At 47.3% G+C, this 18,068-nt stretch overlaps 1 long non-coding RNA gene across 1 annotated transcript; it reads right to left on the bottom strand.

The window, feature by feature from the left end:
- Positions 1–1,289: 1,289 nt before the first annotated feature.
- On the bottom strand, positions 1,290–15,388 carry LOC109286142 (uncharacterized). The gene is made up of 2 exons (XR_002094084.2): positions 15,000–15,388; positions 1,290–5,060 (listed from the first exon to the last, which is right to left on the bottom strand). It is a non-coding gene; the product is annotated as an uncharacterized LOC109286142 (long non-coding RNA).
- Positions 15,389–18,068: the final 2,680 nt, after the last annotated feature.

Below are 18,068 nucleotides of genomic sequence, written 5' to 3'. Positions count from 1 at the left end.
ATTACAGTTCATAAATCAACTGGGAATTTTATTGCTTTTTAATTAAAAATGCACTTGCCTGTAATGTGCCTATATACCTCTAGTGCAGTATGAATAATAAATACAAATAATAACTATCTATCAGTACAATGGGACTTAGCTGGGCGAGTATTGATTATTCTTGAAAAAACATCTTTTGGTAGGGGTAAAAGGTAATATTTTTCTTTCTTATGCCAGGGCTGTTAATTACTTTTTAAATCAATCGATACCAACTGGCCAAGCAAAATAACTCATTAGCAGTGTTTAAAATTAATAGTACAATATGATTTCCCTACAATGGATTTTCTGGCTTACATTCTCATTTCTAGGTGTGAGGTGATATACATCAGAATAATTAATAATCCTTGGCACATATGTAGAACCATTTCTTTACTAATTAAGCCTTAAAGGAAAGCTACATTTTTGCTTTTTTGGTTCTCTAGGAGTTCCAAACCTTGAAAAAATAAATTCAGGCTGTCCTGTCATGAAAACGCCTCAAAAATGTTGGCTTCGGTAGCAACGGAAAAAACCTCCTTTGCAGGTCACACGAAACATTGTGTTATCAGAAATGAAACGTTTCATTTGGATGCTGACCACCACCATTCAAAGAAACAAAACGGAGGAGACTTTAACAACAACAGTGGAACGTTTTATTTACAAAAAGGACAAAAATGTAATATTTTGCTTTCCTCTGAATGTTTTTAATTGCTTGTGAGCCTTCCTGAAACCCAGCCTGGAGCAGGCGCGTGGAGCAGGAAAACCACCCAGAGAAGCCGACAGCGCAGTGGTCCAGCTGCCTGGCAAAGACAAGGTGTTTGCTTTGACTGTTTTTCTTCTCTTGTAAGGCATGCGCTTGCAAGCAGCGGCTTTTCATCACTTTTAAAGCCGTTCCGATCATCTAGTCTGACTATCTGCATCCCACGGGCCAGCGATTTTCACCAAGTGACTCCCACATCTAACTCATAAGTAGCTGCGTGAACAGCGGCATGTTTTTTAGAAAAACACCCAGCCTAGTTTTTGAAAGACTTCAGACGACACGGTTTCCCGCATGCTCCGAGGAAGTTGAAACCGTCTCCTTTAGTCCCAACCTTAATTATGCCATTTTGATGTCATCTCTTGGCTCCTGCCATATCCTGTTTTCTGCTAGGTCACAGTGCCGGCTGCCATCAGATATCTCTTTGCCAGGTAGGCACTTGTAGACCATGAAAAAAGAGACCCTTCTCTTGGGCAAAGTCAGTGGACTGCGCTGCTTCAGTCTTGGTTTCTGCTATGGAGCATGGAGTTAACTAGAAACTGTTTTAAACACTGTGCTTTGGTTCCATCCTGACCTTGGGAGGAAGATCTAAGATCCTCTGAGGCTGGAAAATGGTTGCAATCATGAGCCCTCAGACAAGGCCTTATTTTTCTTCTCTAGTCATCTACAAGAGGGCTCAAGATTCATTATTAAAGCAGAAGATCCCAGGACTGCAGTTGCTTCCCAGCCGGTGAGGGCTTTCCATCTCCAGAACTAGCCTGGTGAAAAGTTAGTGTAAGCTGTGTTGTCTCGGGGACCTTCCTTTCTGAACGGAGAAATGGTAACTGTGTTGGGAGAGCAGGAAGCTGGGCAGGACAACGTGGACTGTGCCTGAGGCCTGATTATGCTCCAAGACCTGAGATGGAAAGAAATCATTCCTTTCTTCACTAGTTATGGAGAAGTGATGGAAATGCTAACTCATGACAGTGACCCTCCACAGAACAATAACCCACTGCATGGTGCTGTGTCCCACGTGATGCATCCAGTTTGGTCTCGCTCCACGCTGTACCATTGACACAGCTCTGGTGCAGAGGAACGAGTGCTTTACTGACCTGCTTCCACCCCTTTCTCCGTCACTGCTGCTCTCTCTGGGGCAAACAGAGGGTATTCTAAGTTCGAGAACATAAGAGGTATCTTTCTAGGACAGGTCCACCTAGCTCAGTAGCCTGCTTCCCACAGCGGCAGAGAGGGAAGGCTAAGGGAAAGGGTGTTTGTCCAGGACCGATCCAGACTCATCTGCCTCCCATCCTTCTCCCCTATATTTTTGCACATTCAGAGCCCAGGGAATCCCTAAGATGGAAGTTGTACCCACACCTGTACTGTTTCATCCTCACTGATAGACCTATCCTGCATAGATTTGTCCAATCTCCCATCTGAACCTGGTTAAATTATCAACCTCTGTCCTTCTTGAGTAGTAACAGATATGGTAGAGCCCAGCATCGTGCATATGTATCTCAGGCTATTTTTTCCTATGTGCATCCCATTGCACTTACCAACACTGGACTTCATCTGCCATTTTGTTCTCCATTTGCTCATCATGAGATCCTTCCTCACCTCTTCACAGTCAACTTCAGTTTTCACTGCACTAATAGTTTCATGTGCCCACAAGCTTGAGCATTTCACCACTCACCCATCTTCCCAAATTATGATTCTGTTAAATAGTACAGGCCTCAGCACAGACCCATGGTGGACCTCAGCTTGTGTGAGGGTAGCCCCACTTCAATCCTGCACCGTAACGCAACACAGTTGGAACATGTGTAACGTGTGGCTTCAAAGAGTCCATGTTCCCTGTGTAGCCAAAGCTTCAATCCCTCTGTCCCTAGCAGAGCTCAGCTCTTGACTCACTTTTGCTCCGTTCTATGATGCTTGCACAATCAGCACTGCGGTAACAGGTGGCGGATTCACAAACACAGCACTTGGACAGTACTCAGTGCCACCCCTGGATGTGCTCCGTAGATACCTGCTTTGTGTACCGCGAAGAAGGCAAATTCCTACTTCATGTGAGCCCCACATCTATGCACACAGGGCACAGAACAAGAAGTCCCGCTTCTATTTCACTTTTGCAGCTGTGCAGACACCCATATGTCTGGCTAGGAGCACCGTTGTCCCATCGAGCGTGAGTTATTCTGTTGCTGTGTATTCTGCATTGACATTGGTGCTGTCTAGACCAGAAATTCTGGTTCTGTTGCAAATGCATTATGAATTAAGTGGTATAGTGGGGAGCTTAGTGTTCCTGTTACGTCCAAAGGAGAAAGGCTGCAGACAGGGCTCAGGTGGCACTCAAGGGAAGGCACCTGGCTGGAAGAGGGCTAGACTTAGAGAGTATATAAGCCCAGGGCCTGAGCTAGGGCAGGCAGTGCAGCCCTGAAAGCCATAGTAGGAAGAGTTTTTGAGAAAGGGAGCTGCAGAGGCGCTCCTGACTCATACCAGGGATGCCCTTGAGCCCAGGAGCAGGCCAGGCAAGTGGAATATTATGGATTTGCCCGGAGAACAGTGCTGGTTTGGGTAGGGGCTAAGGGGTGCAGAAGTCCCAGCAGGGCCAGAGCTGAGGAACAGGACAGAGAGAGTGTAAGAGGCCTGAAGGTAAGGTCAGAGCCCAGGGGCAGGGCAGCAGCAGGACTTGAGACGGGGTTATAGAGTGATAGCTGACTGGAGGCCGAGAGCCCATTGAATTGACTGAGCCCAGGAGTGGGGCATGAATTGATTGATTGGTAACATCTGTGAGGCTTGGGCTTGGCTAGAAGGGCCACAAAATTAGCCCTTAAGGCAATGAGCAATTAGATCATAGCTCATGAGCAGATGAGATCTTGCTCAGGGATCCCTGGGAGCAGCCTCCCTTTTCTAAGTACATATTTACAGCACAGCGTGGCAGGTGAGAAGAAGGGGAGCAGGCTCTAAGGAATCAGGGGACATGAAGGCTGAGTGGCTGCCAGGGGGCATCACAGCCACCCTTGGGGCAGGCCTTGTTACACCGGCGATAACGAGCACCTTTGGAAACGCCTGTCTAGGCATCCACACGCGTCTGTTCCACAATACTAATATTTTCAGCTTATAGTAGGCTGAGCTGTAGCATAAATTGCATGTGGCTGTGTCCCAGCCTATCCTAAACTACTAGTGCATCCCTCTAACTTGCTGACGGCCAACAGCCCTCAGGGCTGTTCTGGAAACTGAGGCTCGCTGGGGTGTTAGGCAGGATGTCTAGTCTGGCCGCCCTTGCACTGGGAGAAGCGGGTAGGAGAAAGCTGCATGCTACCTGCAGATTCTTCTTTGTGTCCAGAGACTGGAGCAAAGCAGACCTGCTGCACCATAACCCCTTTAGACCCAGGCTCACATTATCCATTTCAGAGTCAGACTTGCATCTACGTCTGACCTCTGCCAGAGCCGAAGCTCCACATCAAGATCCAGGGTCCTGGTTTAAGCTGATGAGTGACGTCAGGGCGTTTTGGTTGAAGACTGCTTACCCCTTTTGTGTTCGCTGCAGCGCTGCAGGCTGCCAACACGGCCACGCTAGAAAAACAATCTATAATTGACTACTGAGGCATGAAGCTGTAATGATTTACCCTTTTCCGAAGCCCGCATGTAACCCCTGCCAATTAGCTAAAAGTTAGAGTGCTTTTAATGACAAGACATACAGCAGGAGGATGAATTCAGCTGTTTTTGTGATTATAAATTACCATAGCCTGAATTGCAAATAGTGGAAGCTTTAAGCTTAATAACATACGCGAGAGAAGGTGAAGTGATCTGCAGCATCAGCTTTTGAGAACAAAGGGCTCAGCTTTGCAAAAAAATGCAGGGTGCCATGGCAGAGACTGGGGAGTCAGGAGCCCTGGGTTTCAGTCTCTGCCTTGCTATCAAGGTCATACCTGCATTCACCTTTCACTTTCTCCCCAAAAGCTTGGGGATGACCATGGAAACCTCTGTCCATTACTGCGGCATATCTAGCATGAAAGCAGGATGGGTGCTCTTGAATGGTAAATGACTGAGACTCGGCCTGAACCTGATTCTCATCCCACGCACGACAACACTGACCACGGCACTTTCTTCTCCTCCAAGGAGTTCCACTGGGATAGAGCGAGTGCCATCAGAGTTGGGACTAGCGTTCCCCTCTCCAACAGCCTGGAAACACAATCAGCTGCACCTGATCCGACAGTCTGCAACAGCAGCTCTTGGAAGCCAGAAGTAGCTTCTTCAAGCAGACAAGCTGATGACATTGTTTCTTTATGGACAGCAGCCTGATAGCATGAAAAAGCTGAAAATAAAGAGTCCCAAATTAAACATGCATGTAGCTAAGAGCACTTAAAGGAACCAACATGGGCAATGGAGTAAGTAAGCTGCTCTAATTTACAGAGAGCCCCTAGGCTGCTCTCGTGTCCAGTGAGGTTTAAGACCGTGCCGAGACATTTGAGAATCTGGGCGGTGGAGCTGGTTCCCAGATTTGCAGGGCAGGGGATTATCGATTTACACTTTACTCTAGGTGAGCAATGAGAGATGCTCTAAGAGCAGGTAGACAAAGAGAGATCCAAATACACAGCAAAGGAAAGCTATGGCAACTCTAGAATAGCAGGCGAAGCTAAAATATTAGTCTAAGTATACTTCAGGAGAGCTGTAGAAAACAACCCCTTGCTCATGATAGAGGCTGAAGCCATTTAGCACCCAGGTCCCAAAAATGGGCTCCCCAGATAGTAACTAGTAGGGCTGTGTGACATTTTGCCGGCTGTTTCGTCTCAACTCATTTCAAGGTCGAAACAGCAAAATTGAAATGAAACAGTCTTGAAACAAAATGAGGCTAGTCGAAACGTTTTGAAAGTCAAAACATTTCGACCTTAGTGCTGGGGATGGGAAGTCAGTCCAACTGGGCTGACTTCCTACCCCCGGCACAAGATTGGGCCAAGGCCAGGAAGTCAGCCCAGCTGGGCTAAATTCCCATCCCCACGCAAGATTGGGCTGGGGGCAGAGAGTCAGCTCAGCTGGACTGACTTCCCATCCCTAGCACTATGTCTGAAACATTTCAAAAGTCAAAATGTTTTGACTAGCCTTGTTTTGTTTCAAGGCTGTTTCGAAGCCCTTTGTTTCATTTCGATTTTGCTGTTTCGACCTCGAAATGAGTTGAAATAGTGTCAAGACAAAATGGCTGGTAAAATTTCGCACAGCTCTACTACTTACTACCTGGGGGGCCCATTTTTGGGACCTGGGTGCTAAATGGCTTCAGCCTCTATCATGAGCAAGCGGTTGTTTTCTACAGCTCTCCTGGAGGACCTAGAACTATAACAAGATCTTGTGTCAAAATAAATATACTTAAACTAATATTTTAGCTTCACCGGGGATGGGAAGTCAGCCCAGCTGGGCTGTCTTCCCGTCCCCGGCTGATCAAAACGTTGAAATGGAGTTGAAACAGCCTCGCTGTTTTGATGAAGCAAAATGGAACAGCTGTTTTGAATTGAAATTAAATTTGATATGAAACGCTGTTGCCTTAAAACCTCAAAACTCAAGGTGAAACGGAATGGTGCCGCTCCGCACAGCCCTATTAACTAGTAGCACTGGCTTCTACGTGACAGGCACTTATTCAAAAGTCAGTCCCAGTTAAGATAATAGGAGTTTCCTCTTAATAATTCCTGTTTTGTTTTGTTTTTTAAGAACCATATCAATACCGATTCTCAAAATTGGTTTAGATAATAGGTGTAAACTATAATCTGGCCACTCATGTGTTACAGTACTAGGGTCAAACTGCTCCATGATGAAAATCCTCTGGCCCTTGGGAACAATTAGAGCTGCGGGGTATAAATCTGGCATGGACACACCATAGTCTTAAACTGATGTATTGGGCACAATTTCACAGATGCAGCTCAAGTGCTTCCACTGTGTTGCAAGTAGGGGACTACATAATTGTTAACGGTAAGTTTAGTATTTTGCTGAACAGCAGTCAGCCCTTAAATTCCTGAATACTTCTGTTCAGAGGCTTAACTTTCAACAGCAGCAGCTAACATTTTGTGCACTGTGTGCTCAGACTCTCACACATGGAGCCAGAGCCAAGGCCTGTTATATACAGCTAAAACAAAGCAGAAATAAATCTGGCATCAGTTTGTTCAAGAACTGTAGTTTTAAATCTGTTTGGACTTACAAGTGTAAAAAGGTGACAGGTCCAAGCTGTAGGCCTTTTCAAACACTTCATTTCAAAACACAGACCAACCAACCAGCATGAAGACTTACAGGTCCAAGAGTTTGGCAAGTAGCAGCTCAGCAAAAATCCTGGGGTTTAGGGTTGGGGGTTTTTTATTTTTTCCAAGGGGAGGAAGGGGTTGCATTAAATACACAAGATTGTCCATTTTGGGGTTGGAAATCCTAGCTGGCTCATGCAAAAGAGACACCCAGCCGCATACAGATAATGATATGCAACTCGGATAGAAGATGAAGACATCTGATGCCTTGTTCTGCTCGTGAAGTCATTCCAAATCAAACTAACTGGGTAAACCGAGCCCCGTCTTTCAGATATCCTGGCACTGAATCTATCTTGCTCCATCTGTTGTGTTTACTATTATGTTGGGCACAAATATTGCTGTTGCTAGGAGGTGTTCAAAGCAAGATTAGATATCCGCAGGGAAAGAGCAGTGTAGGCACTTTATACACAGGTTGCTCTGCCTAGAACATCAAGAAGGTTGAGGGAGGGGGCGCGGCGGTGTACGGGGCTAAAGGCTGTGGAATATTTATCACTGGACGCAGTTCACTGCGGATTAGACAAACATCTACTGGGGATGGCTTAGATGCAGTGATGTGGTCTTAAGCAGGGGGTCCCTCCTAGCCTTATTTTTTCTATGATTCACATAATTTAGGCAACACTAAGCTTTGAGGCATGCTGTGGCTTAGTGGGATTTGCAGCCCCAAGTGAGAAACCGTATGGTCCCTTATAGCATCTGAGAGCACAGGCAGCACACCAAGCTGGGAGCCACCTAAGCTAACCAGCCAAGATACCAAGAAGAGCAATGGTTCCCACATGCTGTCCTTCAAAGAAAGTCATGCTCCCATCTCTTCTCAGGATTCGTATCCTGAAATGCTCTTCTGGGGGTGGGACTGGTCTGACACAGACACCAGTCACACAAAACACTGGTGGGAGAGTGGTTGCTGCAGCACTTGCCTGACTGTAGGAAACAGAGTCGGGTCCCCTGTCTTCCAGCATTTCCTGCTTCCTAGGAGGATGCTGTAATCACCGAACTATAGAAGGTGGGTGTCTCTCAAGTTCCCTTCCTGAAGCTCATCCATGTCACACGTATATGTTAAGTATTCTCTGGGCTTTACCGCTCGGGAGGTAAGGCACTCGCTTGGCTGGTTCAAATCCCTGTTCTGATTCGGAGAGGGGATTTTCATCCAGATCTCCCACAACTCCAGTGAGTGCTCTGACCTTCTGCATGCCCCTCTTTTCCACCCCAGCCTTTCAGGTAAAATGCAGCCCCACCACACTCAGTGGCTGCACTTTGGTCTGGAGCACTCCTATAGAATCAAGCCCTTAGATAAGATAGGTGCCCAACCACTGCGAGCTGGCAGGACTGGGGATCCCCAGAAGCAGAAATGCAGGCACTGAAGGGAGTTTCTTAAAGGAAGCTAAGGTACTTTTGGACACTAGGTGCCTCCAAGGTCGGGCTGTGGTTTTGTGGATCTAAAGGTTGGATTTAGGCACCTGAGCCACTCCTTGCCAATTCAGTTCACACTGCTCTTCATTAACATCACTAGTTCAAACCTACAGCAGCTCAGGAGCTACCTCCACCACTAAACAGCTTTGCGGTGGCCTGGGGGAAATGAGTCGCATCTATAACCTATATCAGCTGGACCTTGCCTGGTGCTACCTGACACTTGCAGCATTCTCGGAAGAGGGACAGAGGACAGAAGTGTTAACTAGACCCGACAACGATAGAAGTCCAAAAACTGCCTAGGTCGAAGAGCTGTCTCCATACTGTGGTTTGGGAGACAGGTTAGGTCTTAGGAGCGCAGGCAACCAGATAGCACCTGTTACACTGCAGCAGCTGATGGAGATTTTGCTTGAAAAACATTTTGCCTGATGGGGACGAGGGAATCTGAAAGTCTGGGCTCTCCCCAGCGGTTTAGTAGTGACTCTTATCAGATCAAGGGTCAATAATTGGTGCCCCTTCTAGGACAGTTAAATAGACCAGCAGCAGTAGCCAATCCTCACCTCTTGCATATGAGCTCATCCAACCAAAGCATGCTTGCTGCTCAGCTGCACAGGGAGTCAGAACATCTTTTCAAATGACTAATTCAGTGGTGCAGGCCCAGATGCATCTCAGCCCTTTTTGGGCGCTGCTGAAGATGGAGGCATGCTTGCACTATAGCATCAGTGCTTTGCATGGCCTGTATGTGAACAGGTAAATCCTATCTTTACGATCTGGAACAGAGTGGAGGAGACTTGTTTCCAGTGTACAGGGCAAGAAGGCTTTAGAAGAAAGCTGCATGAGAGCCAACTGGAGGAGAGGATAGGCAGACATTGCTTATTTCCCTACCTGATGTACAGAGGGGATGCAACAAACCTCCAGACTAAGGTAATGATGGCACAATGGCCTTACTAAAACTCTGACTCTAAATTCCCTGTTGTAAAGTCCTGCGGCCATGCAGTAGCAGTAGCATGAGCCCTGGGTGCTGTCGAAGTGGGGAGGGAAGCTCCAGAACAGAGGCAGAGGGGGCATCAGGTGGGTATCTCCAGGCTCTATCCACCCCTGTGGCTGCCACACAATTAAGGGTTTTATATCATCACTTAGCATGGCATTCGGTGGTGGCTGCGAGGGGGCAGGGGAGACACTTAACTCCCTGGCTGGGGACACCATTTCCCACTCCGTGCAGCCAGAGCCTGTAGCTGCCAGGAGCCTTGAGCCCCCACATCCCCACCCCCTGCCTGGGAAATACCAGCCAGAGCCGGTAGCTGCCTAGGGCCCATCAGGTTCGCCTATGTGGTCGCATGACTAAAATCAGAGAAAAACTTTGGTTCATCAGCAGCAAGTCCTTCTTCTTTCCTTGTGGCATAACCATGACTTGCCTGGGTGCCTGGCTGAATGAAGGGCACCTGGATCTATCTATCTACCTGGCCCTATCCTGGTATTACACACCCTGAATGCAAGAACTGCATTGCAGTTTCAAAAAATTAAATGCATCCCAAACTCTGCTTCAATCTAGCCTCTGTTTTGTTTGGGCCCCTTGCTAAAACTAATTATCTGTTGTGTTTGTAGGGAATAGTCATGAGACGCATTCCTGACAAAAGTGGAAGCGCTGCACATAACTGAGCTCTACTCCCGGGTTAGACTGCTAACAAGTTTTGAGCAAACAAGTCTCCAGCTGCACCATAATCATCAAGGTGAAACGCCCGCGTGGCTATTGATAGCAGTGCCATGACACATATAATTTGCATAAGACCTTCACTAAATAATCACTCCGAAGACCACAGCATATAAAGCTACTCGGCTCGTCTGCTATTTCAAAACAGCATCACAGAACAATTATTAAGCATCAGTTTGAGCAAAGCTCCTGGCCTCGCTCTATGTGATGGCTACTTCGGTTTGTCTTTACTAATAAGGTGTTTGCTTGCTATTAGACAGTCAGTTGCAAAGCTGTTTAGACCTAAGGCTAATTTGTTGAGAGACTGGACTCGCCCAAGGAGGACAGTAATGTTTGAAGAGCGGACTTCAGGCTCGATTACCTTGCATAAGCGTTGACACAAGCAGTGCAGGTGTGAATATGAACTGCCATCCTCATTTGGTCATGTTTTGCACCCATGTTGCACCGATGCAAATGGTGCAAGGCACTTAGCTTGTATCTGCTTCTTTCCCAGACCTGAGGAAGGGCATTTTGTGCCTGGAGACTTGCCTTTCATTGTCTAATAGTCTAGGATTGGAACAGGCTACCTAGAGATTTGTGGAAGCTCCATGCTCAAGAGAAGGTTGGACAGGCACTTGGGTGGGATGGTTTGGATAGGGATGATCCTGCCTTGAGCTGGGGGCTGGACTAGCTGACCTCGTGAGGTCCCTTCTAGCTCTGCTTTCCTATGATCCTATGGACATCTCTTCTGATTATCAGTTGTTCCAATAAAAGACAGGATAGAAGATAAATCTTGCTAGTCTTGCATGAACACATAGGGAGGTAAGCTAGGGAGTTTCTTGCTGTTTTGCACTGCAGCAGCATAGGCAGGAAAGCTGACTCTTTTTTAGCATTTTGGGGGGGGCTTTGTCCTCCACTGAACGTGTTTGGCTCATGCTTTGCAGTTGTGCTATTTCACGTTCCTGTTGGCCAGAGGTCGGAAGACAGCGCGTCTCTCAGAGGGATGACTGCAGGGAAAGGATTGCTGCAGTAAAACCGCCTAGTTCAAAAGTATGTCGCAGTCAAAGATAGGAGAGCACCCCCACAAGCTTTCAGGTGCAATCCAACACCCTGCTCCTTTGCCATATGATATAAGTAGTGCCTGTGGCACTGAAGTCCCTGGAAGGTGTGTGCATCTTGTGGAAACGGCAGACCCAAGGTATAACACTTGGTCTATAAAGATCTGGGGTTTGGGTCACGCCTACTTAAGAGCTTTGCAATTTGGTGTGGATTTATAGAGTTTAAGGCTAGAAGGGACCATGAGACCATCCAGTTGGACCTCCTATAAAGTGCAGGGCACAAAATATCACCCCATTACCCAATAATTTGTGGTTGACTAAAGTACATTTTTCTGTAACGTCTTCTGAACAGATGTGAAGGCTCCAAGAGGTGAAGAATCCAGCTAGTTTTACCTTCGCTATTGAAAAAAAAGTGCCTAATTTCCAGTTAGAACTTACCTGGCTTCAGCTTCCGGGCACCAGTTCCTCATACAATTCTGCTGCTAGATTAAAGATCCCTGCATCACCTGGCATTTCTTCCTCCTCATACGCTGCAGTCTCCTCTCAATCTTATTTCAGATAAGATAAAGAGAACACTATGTGTCTCATACCCCTAGGGATTTTATTTAGGGCTTATACTGGCCAACCTATCCTGAATTTTACTTCTGGATCATGCAAACGTGCATGGAGAATGCAAGACAGGCACATTTCATGAATCTAAAAATAAACCAACACATGCATAATCCATCTCTTGTCTTGCATCTGATTTCCTAAAAGGGACAATTGGGTTTAGTCTATGTAAGCTTGATTCTGCCCAGAATCCATCCTAGGACCAATGTCCATCCCTTCATGTTCTCAAATGAAGTGAACTTGGGTTCCCAAACCTTGTGCTCTCTATATATTTTATTTAGTTAGTATACAAAGGTCCAGATCTACCCTGCCTGTTCGGTCACGGCCTTGAACCTGGGACCTCAGCCTGCCTGCTCATCCCAGGCTGCCACCTCCTTAGCTGAGCATTGGGGTAGACGTAGGTGGTCAGAACCTGATAGCTGGGCCTAGCCACTTGCCCACTCCCTGCTACCAGAGTGGCCAGCCAGGGTCAGATGACCCATTAACCTCTTGTAATAAAAACCCCTGACCCAGAAGAGGACATGTCCGGACAATAAGGCTCAATCTTGTACCCAGCCAGGCTGCTTCATCCTCAGCTTGTGCCTCTACTGGCTCTCTGACAGATTCTCTGGCTACCCAACCTAGTTTGCCCATGGACTCTAAGTTTCGCCAGACCCTTTGGCTCCCTAAACTGACCCTGGTTTGATCTCCCAGGTACCCAGCCTGTCTGGCCTCCTGACCCCATGCTCTGCCCAGCCCTCTGTATCTCTGACTCAGTTTCCTAAATAGATCTTCTTGCTTCCTAGCTCCCTTACACCCACACTCTGCACACTTCCCTTGGATCTTTGTTGCTTCTTCTAGCCGGGGGTGACACCCAGACCTGGTCACCCATGGCCTGACATGACACTTCCTTTTACAGACTTCAGACCATGGTCAGTGAATGCAGTCTGAGTCAGTACGTTCTCTGTAATAATCAGTGTGCTCTCACTACCACCCTTCTCCGAGTATCACTTTGTATAACAAAGCAGTTGTTGGATTCTATAGCTAGTGAATTGGACAAGACCTGAAATCCCATGCAAGGCCCACAAAACATTCAGATGCAGGGATAATATAAAATTAACAAATAACACTGATTCTTGCCTTTCTCATCCTACAGGAAGGAGGAGGAAAAGGCAAGGGTGTAATTATAAGTAGGGTGACCATATGGGACAATGTGCAAACCAGGACGCTGCTCCCTGTCCCCTCAAGTCAGCGGCGCTGCTGCAGGCAGAGGTGAGGGGCAGGGCAATGTAGAGTAGCTCTGGTATTACTAGGCAGCTAAGGGAGTCAATGGCTCATTAATGACCCACTGTTCTTTACTTCACAGGTATGAACAGTCATCTCCTCTTTTTAATGGTCATTCCAGTAATCAAGCTAACTTATTTTAGGGCAATTTTTGCTGTCTGCTAGGGCTTCCTACTTCACAGCTCATGCTGCTCTGCCTCCCTGCCCTGCACCTGGGACACTTGTTCTAATTTTCACTGACCAGGACTGGCCTCTGAAATGTGGGACTGTCCCAGCCAGACCAGGATATATGGTCACCCTAATTATAAGCCATCTGGGGTGACAGTTCACCCATTTCTTAGCGTTTGAAAAGTGCTTCTCACTGCAACACAGGCAAAATCACAATTTCCAGAACTTCATGTCATGTTGCCTCCTACTCTTTGGATGTTCACAAACTCTGGGCTACCCTCTGCTTCCGCATAACACATTACTCTCCGAGTAGTCTCGCAGGCCTACCTGGCACTACTTGAGAAGTAATGCAAATATATGGTGAACAAAAGTAGGAGACTCTCGCGCTATTGAACTGTATCAGGTTTCATGAAGAAGGACATTTTCTACTTCACTGCATGTTTAAACAATGAAGAAGAGGACAAGTTTTCCAAGAGCCCAAAGAAGCCAAAGTCCACTGTTTTACTTGTGACGGGAAATGTAAATAAGCCTCAGATCTAAAGAGTCTTGGAGTGAGTATGGGATCTGAAGCTGTGCATCCCTAAGGTAATGTTGCAATCATTTCTCAAGACTTTTCTAAACAAAATTTAGATCTGTCTTGATGGAACTTCGGGGAGTTTTCCAAACGTTGGGCTTCCAACAGATGTTCGTGGAACAGGAGTGGCCTTGATTGAATTAAAGATGCGCACAGAGAATATTACTCATTATTTATAGGCATTTCTATGGGCCTCATCAACATAGCCCTTGAGTATCTTACAAATATTAACATATAAATCCTCTGAGTGACTTCCTATAATGGGCTGTTAGCAGCTATGCTCTACCAAGGGGGAAGCAGATGATGAAAGGCAAATTGACTTGGCCAAGATCATACGTGAAGCATGAGGGAGGCCTATGAAAAGAACTCTGATCCCCTGCCCCTGGAGATGTTCCTCTACCAGCAAGACCAGCTCCTTTGTCCAGATTCGTACCAAGTATTGATAAGAAGGAAAGGTGGGGCTTAACTTCATGAGCCTGAAAGAAGCTTTCAATTGCATTGTGTAAATGTATCTCATGTGGAAGAGTTGAAATGTGGAGCGGAATAAGCGCCTTGTTAGCATGAGGCTAGAGCAAGGATGGGCTCATTATTCACTATGATGAAATGGAGAGCAATACTTGGATTGCCCCCAACAAATACTGCGATAAAACGTTTTGTACCACTCCACCATGCATTCTGCATATGCCACACATTACAGAAACTATTTTAGGACTCTGCTGGAGAGTTTCAAGAAAGTTATTGGGGTTATTAAAAAAAGCAGGTGCTTTAGTTACCACAGATCCAACTGGACAAGATTCAGAGGGAGCCCTATAAGCCTCTAACTAGAACTGAAAATAGTTTTTCTACACTTAAAATGTCACCACTTTAAAGTTCAATCTAGTGGGTGCTGCACCATCCCCTCATTACAGGCAATGGCTGACTGGCTCTGGATGGTCCTTAGGACTTACTGCCTGGTGCACAGACTTCAGCTGTACAACTTTTATTAGCATGAGGAAAAAATGACTGTGCCTCTAAGTTTTCTTCCAGAACCAAAGTTATAGCAGAACTGTGGGTCCAGGCATGCAACCCTGGCTTACTACTTACTCAGACCAAACCCTCCATGATTTCCAAGCCCTCAGAATGGTTTTGCATGTGTCTGGATTTTCCTTTCTGTTTCTTGATGAAGAACCTTATTGTGATGATGTGTCCTTGTCCTGCTGGGATTTACCTTAGATAACTGCCACATGTCTGATTCACGGTCTGTATTGCAACTCTCCTGATATGATCAAGAGTCCTTTGATTTGCTTTTCCTTAAAGCTCCCACTCTTGCAGCTGTAAAATATATTCAAAATCTTGGTTTCTATTTTCAAGGATGCCAGAGGAACTACCTTTGCTGTATCTGTCTGCCTATCGAGGAGGAAAAGCTGCTGTTGAAGCTACTCTGTAGGACGGTGACCTTCCCTCTCTGCAGGAACAAAATGCAAAATACTCTCCCTTCCCATCTGGTTGGTGGAGCTGGTGTGTGAGAGACAGGAGGGCTGTGCCTCGTGGTTCAGGGAGTTCCTGCTGCCCAGGTAATGAGTAGAGCTAGTCAGGCAGCTCATCATGAGGACTTTGCCCCTTATCTGGGCTGTGGCTTCCCTACTGAGAAGCCAAGATGTTTGTTTAGATAGTTTCCGAGCCTACGGTTCTTCTGCAAGCTAGCTGCTGTTATTCACCGGTCGTCTTTGTAACCATTTCTCTGACCTCCAACTGCCAGCCCATCCCTCTGCCTGGTGAGATCCCTCTCTTCCTCCTACCTCCACCCAGCCAGAATCCTGCCATCGCAGCGAACGGGGGCCACCGTGGCGTTACCGGTCATCTCTGTGCTCCTGGGGAACTCTGGAGCAGGACCCAGCCTGTCTGACTCCCGAAAGACTCTGCCCCCACCACCTCTGCCTGAACCAGAACGGATCAGAAGAAGGACTTACAGAAGGCAATGAAGATGCAGTGAGAGGCGCACCTAAACCCCTCCGGATAAGGGTGACAGGATTAAGGGAACTTCCCTAGTCTCATTTGAATCAGAGTGGAGACCGGGTGGGAACTCCTCTGGTCCCATGTGCATCAGAGATGGGACAGGCAGGCACCTCCATTAGCATTCAGGATGGAGAGCAGAGACTCCAAGGCAAGATCCACACCGAACTCTGGGACCAGAGAAGCAGGGGAGCACTGCATGATGGGGGATCCCTGCTCCAGATGCTATCACCCCATAGCTGCACACACCCAGCTCAGTATTTATCAGACCAATTCTAGCGATGACTCCTTTATTGGTACCCAAAACACTGAATCTGCCTGTTTGCATTGTGAGATCCCCTAGGGTAACGCTGCCCACAGCCAGGAATGATCAGCTCCCATCGTCCAGCATAAAACAACTCTGGTATACTCCCTTGAGTCATCATTTATCCGCAAGAAAAGGTTGAGAGGCGACCTTGTGGCTGCCTATAAGTTCATCACGGGGGCACAGAAGGGAATTGGTGAGGATTTATTCACCAAGGCACCCCCAGGGGTTACAAGAAATAATGGCCACAAGCTAGCAGAGAGCAGATTTAGACTGGACATTAGGAAGAACTTCTTCACAGTTCGAGTGGCCAGGGTCTGGAACGGGCTCCCAAGGGAGGTGGTGCTCTCCCCTACCCTGGGGGTCTTCAAGAGGAGGTTAGATGAGTATCTAGCTGGGGTCATCTAGACCCAGCACTCTTTCCTGCTTATGCAGGGGGTCGGACTCGATGATCTATTGAGGTCCCTTCCGACCCTAACATCTATGAATCTATAAGCAAACCTGGTGTTCTCCCTTGAACCATTGTTATTTCCCTACAAATACCTCTACCCAAGCTCAAGTTTCTGTTCTGGTGCTTGGATCCAAATGCTGCACCACTTCCACTGGGACTTCACCTTCTCCTTCCCTGCCTGACATACCTCCATGGATCGTGCTGGGGGCTCTGCCTGTCTCAGACCCCCTGGACTCTAAGCTGAGCAGCTTGTCTGCAAGCTCCCCAAACATCTGGGAACCTCGACCGGCTCAAGCTTTACAGGGTGGTGAGACCCCACCTCTCTCTCTCCCTCTCTCTCTTACTCCAGGCGCAGCTTTCTAAACCTGACTTTTGCTGATCACACTTGAGCTAGACTTCCTCAAATACCCAACTGAAACTGTAATACTGTAACTGTTGTGTGTGTTTTTCCTTGTATGGCTATTGCTACTAGTATCATCAAAAGTTTCCTATACCTGGCAATAAAATAACTTTGATGGTCAAGCTGGTTGCCTTACTCTCTCTGAACCTCATTTACTCCTCCTTCTCCTCAACCTCCCCATTTGTTCTGCAGCAACGCTTATTTAACCTAAGCCAAAGATCCCTGTAAAGCTCCAAAATCCTGTGGGGTTTGCTCATCAAGGGAGTTACTACTAGGACAATTGTGACAAGAGATTGGGCGGTTGTGAGTCCGGGACCTATGAGGGTGTCAGCTTGGAAGTGCTGATTAACCCTGCCTGCTCAGATGTACTCTGTTAACTTGGAAGGGGGCTGGACTTGATGATCTCCCGAGGTCCCTTCCAGCCTTAATGTCTATGAAACCTGTGTGCATGTGTCTGACTGGGTTTTATTGTTGCCCTGCTGTGCTGAGCCGTGGCCTATGGGGCCGGTCAGCCTGTAAATGCTGATTGACCCAGCCGGCTCAGACGTGCTGCGTGTGTTCGACTGATTCGGTAGCTGGAGGAACCCAGCTCCATCGAAACGAAACCCTTCAAGGTAGCTCCATTGGGGGTGAGGACTTGCAGAAAAGAGAGAGAGAGCTCCATATAGAAGATATGTCTCTCCTACAAGAGACACAAGCAGCCCACTGATAGAACTACAGAGACTCCAGAAACATAACTGTAATAAATGAGCGCACCCCAAAAGGATGGGCAAATCTGGTAACAATGGTGGGAGCGGTCTTTGTGACCCGAGGACGGGACTATAGCCATTCACTCTGATGGGTATCATCACATCTGCATTTCACAAAAGCTTCTGTGGAGTCCGTCCAAATTACAGCAGTATGCCTCCCTTTGCATCGGCCACCTCACTTGATAAACCACATCCGTCAAGAATGATGGGACGCTCCAACTCCAGCAGGGAAGCTTGGAAGAACTGGGAACAGGCCTCTTTTTTGGCAGTGGGGCCTGTGCTTTGGGGCGCGTTCCTGGCAGCTGAATGACCATCCAGTCTCCCTGGGTGAAATCCTGGCCCCACTGAAGGTGCGACAGGCCTCCCATTGGGACCACAAT

Source organism: Alligator mississippiensis, chromosome 5 (assembly GCF_030867095.1).
Source record: "Alligator mississippiensis isolate rAllMis1 chromosome 5, rAllMis1, whole genome shotgun sequence".
In the NCBI taxonomy this organism is placed as follows: domain Eukaryota; kingdom Metazoa; phylum Chordata; order Crocodylia; family Alligatoridae; genus Alligator; species Alligator mississippiensis.
This window is presented reverse-complemented; position numbering and strand designations above follow the sequence as displayed.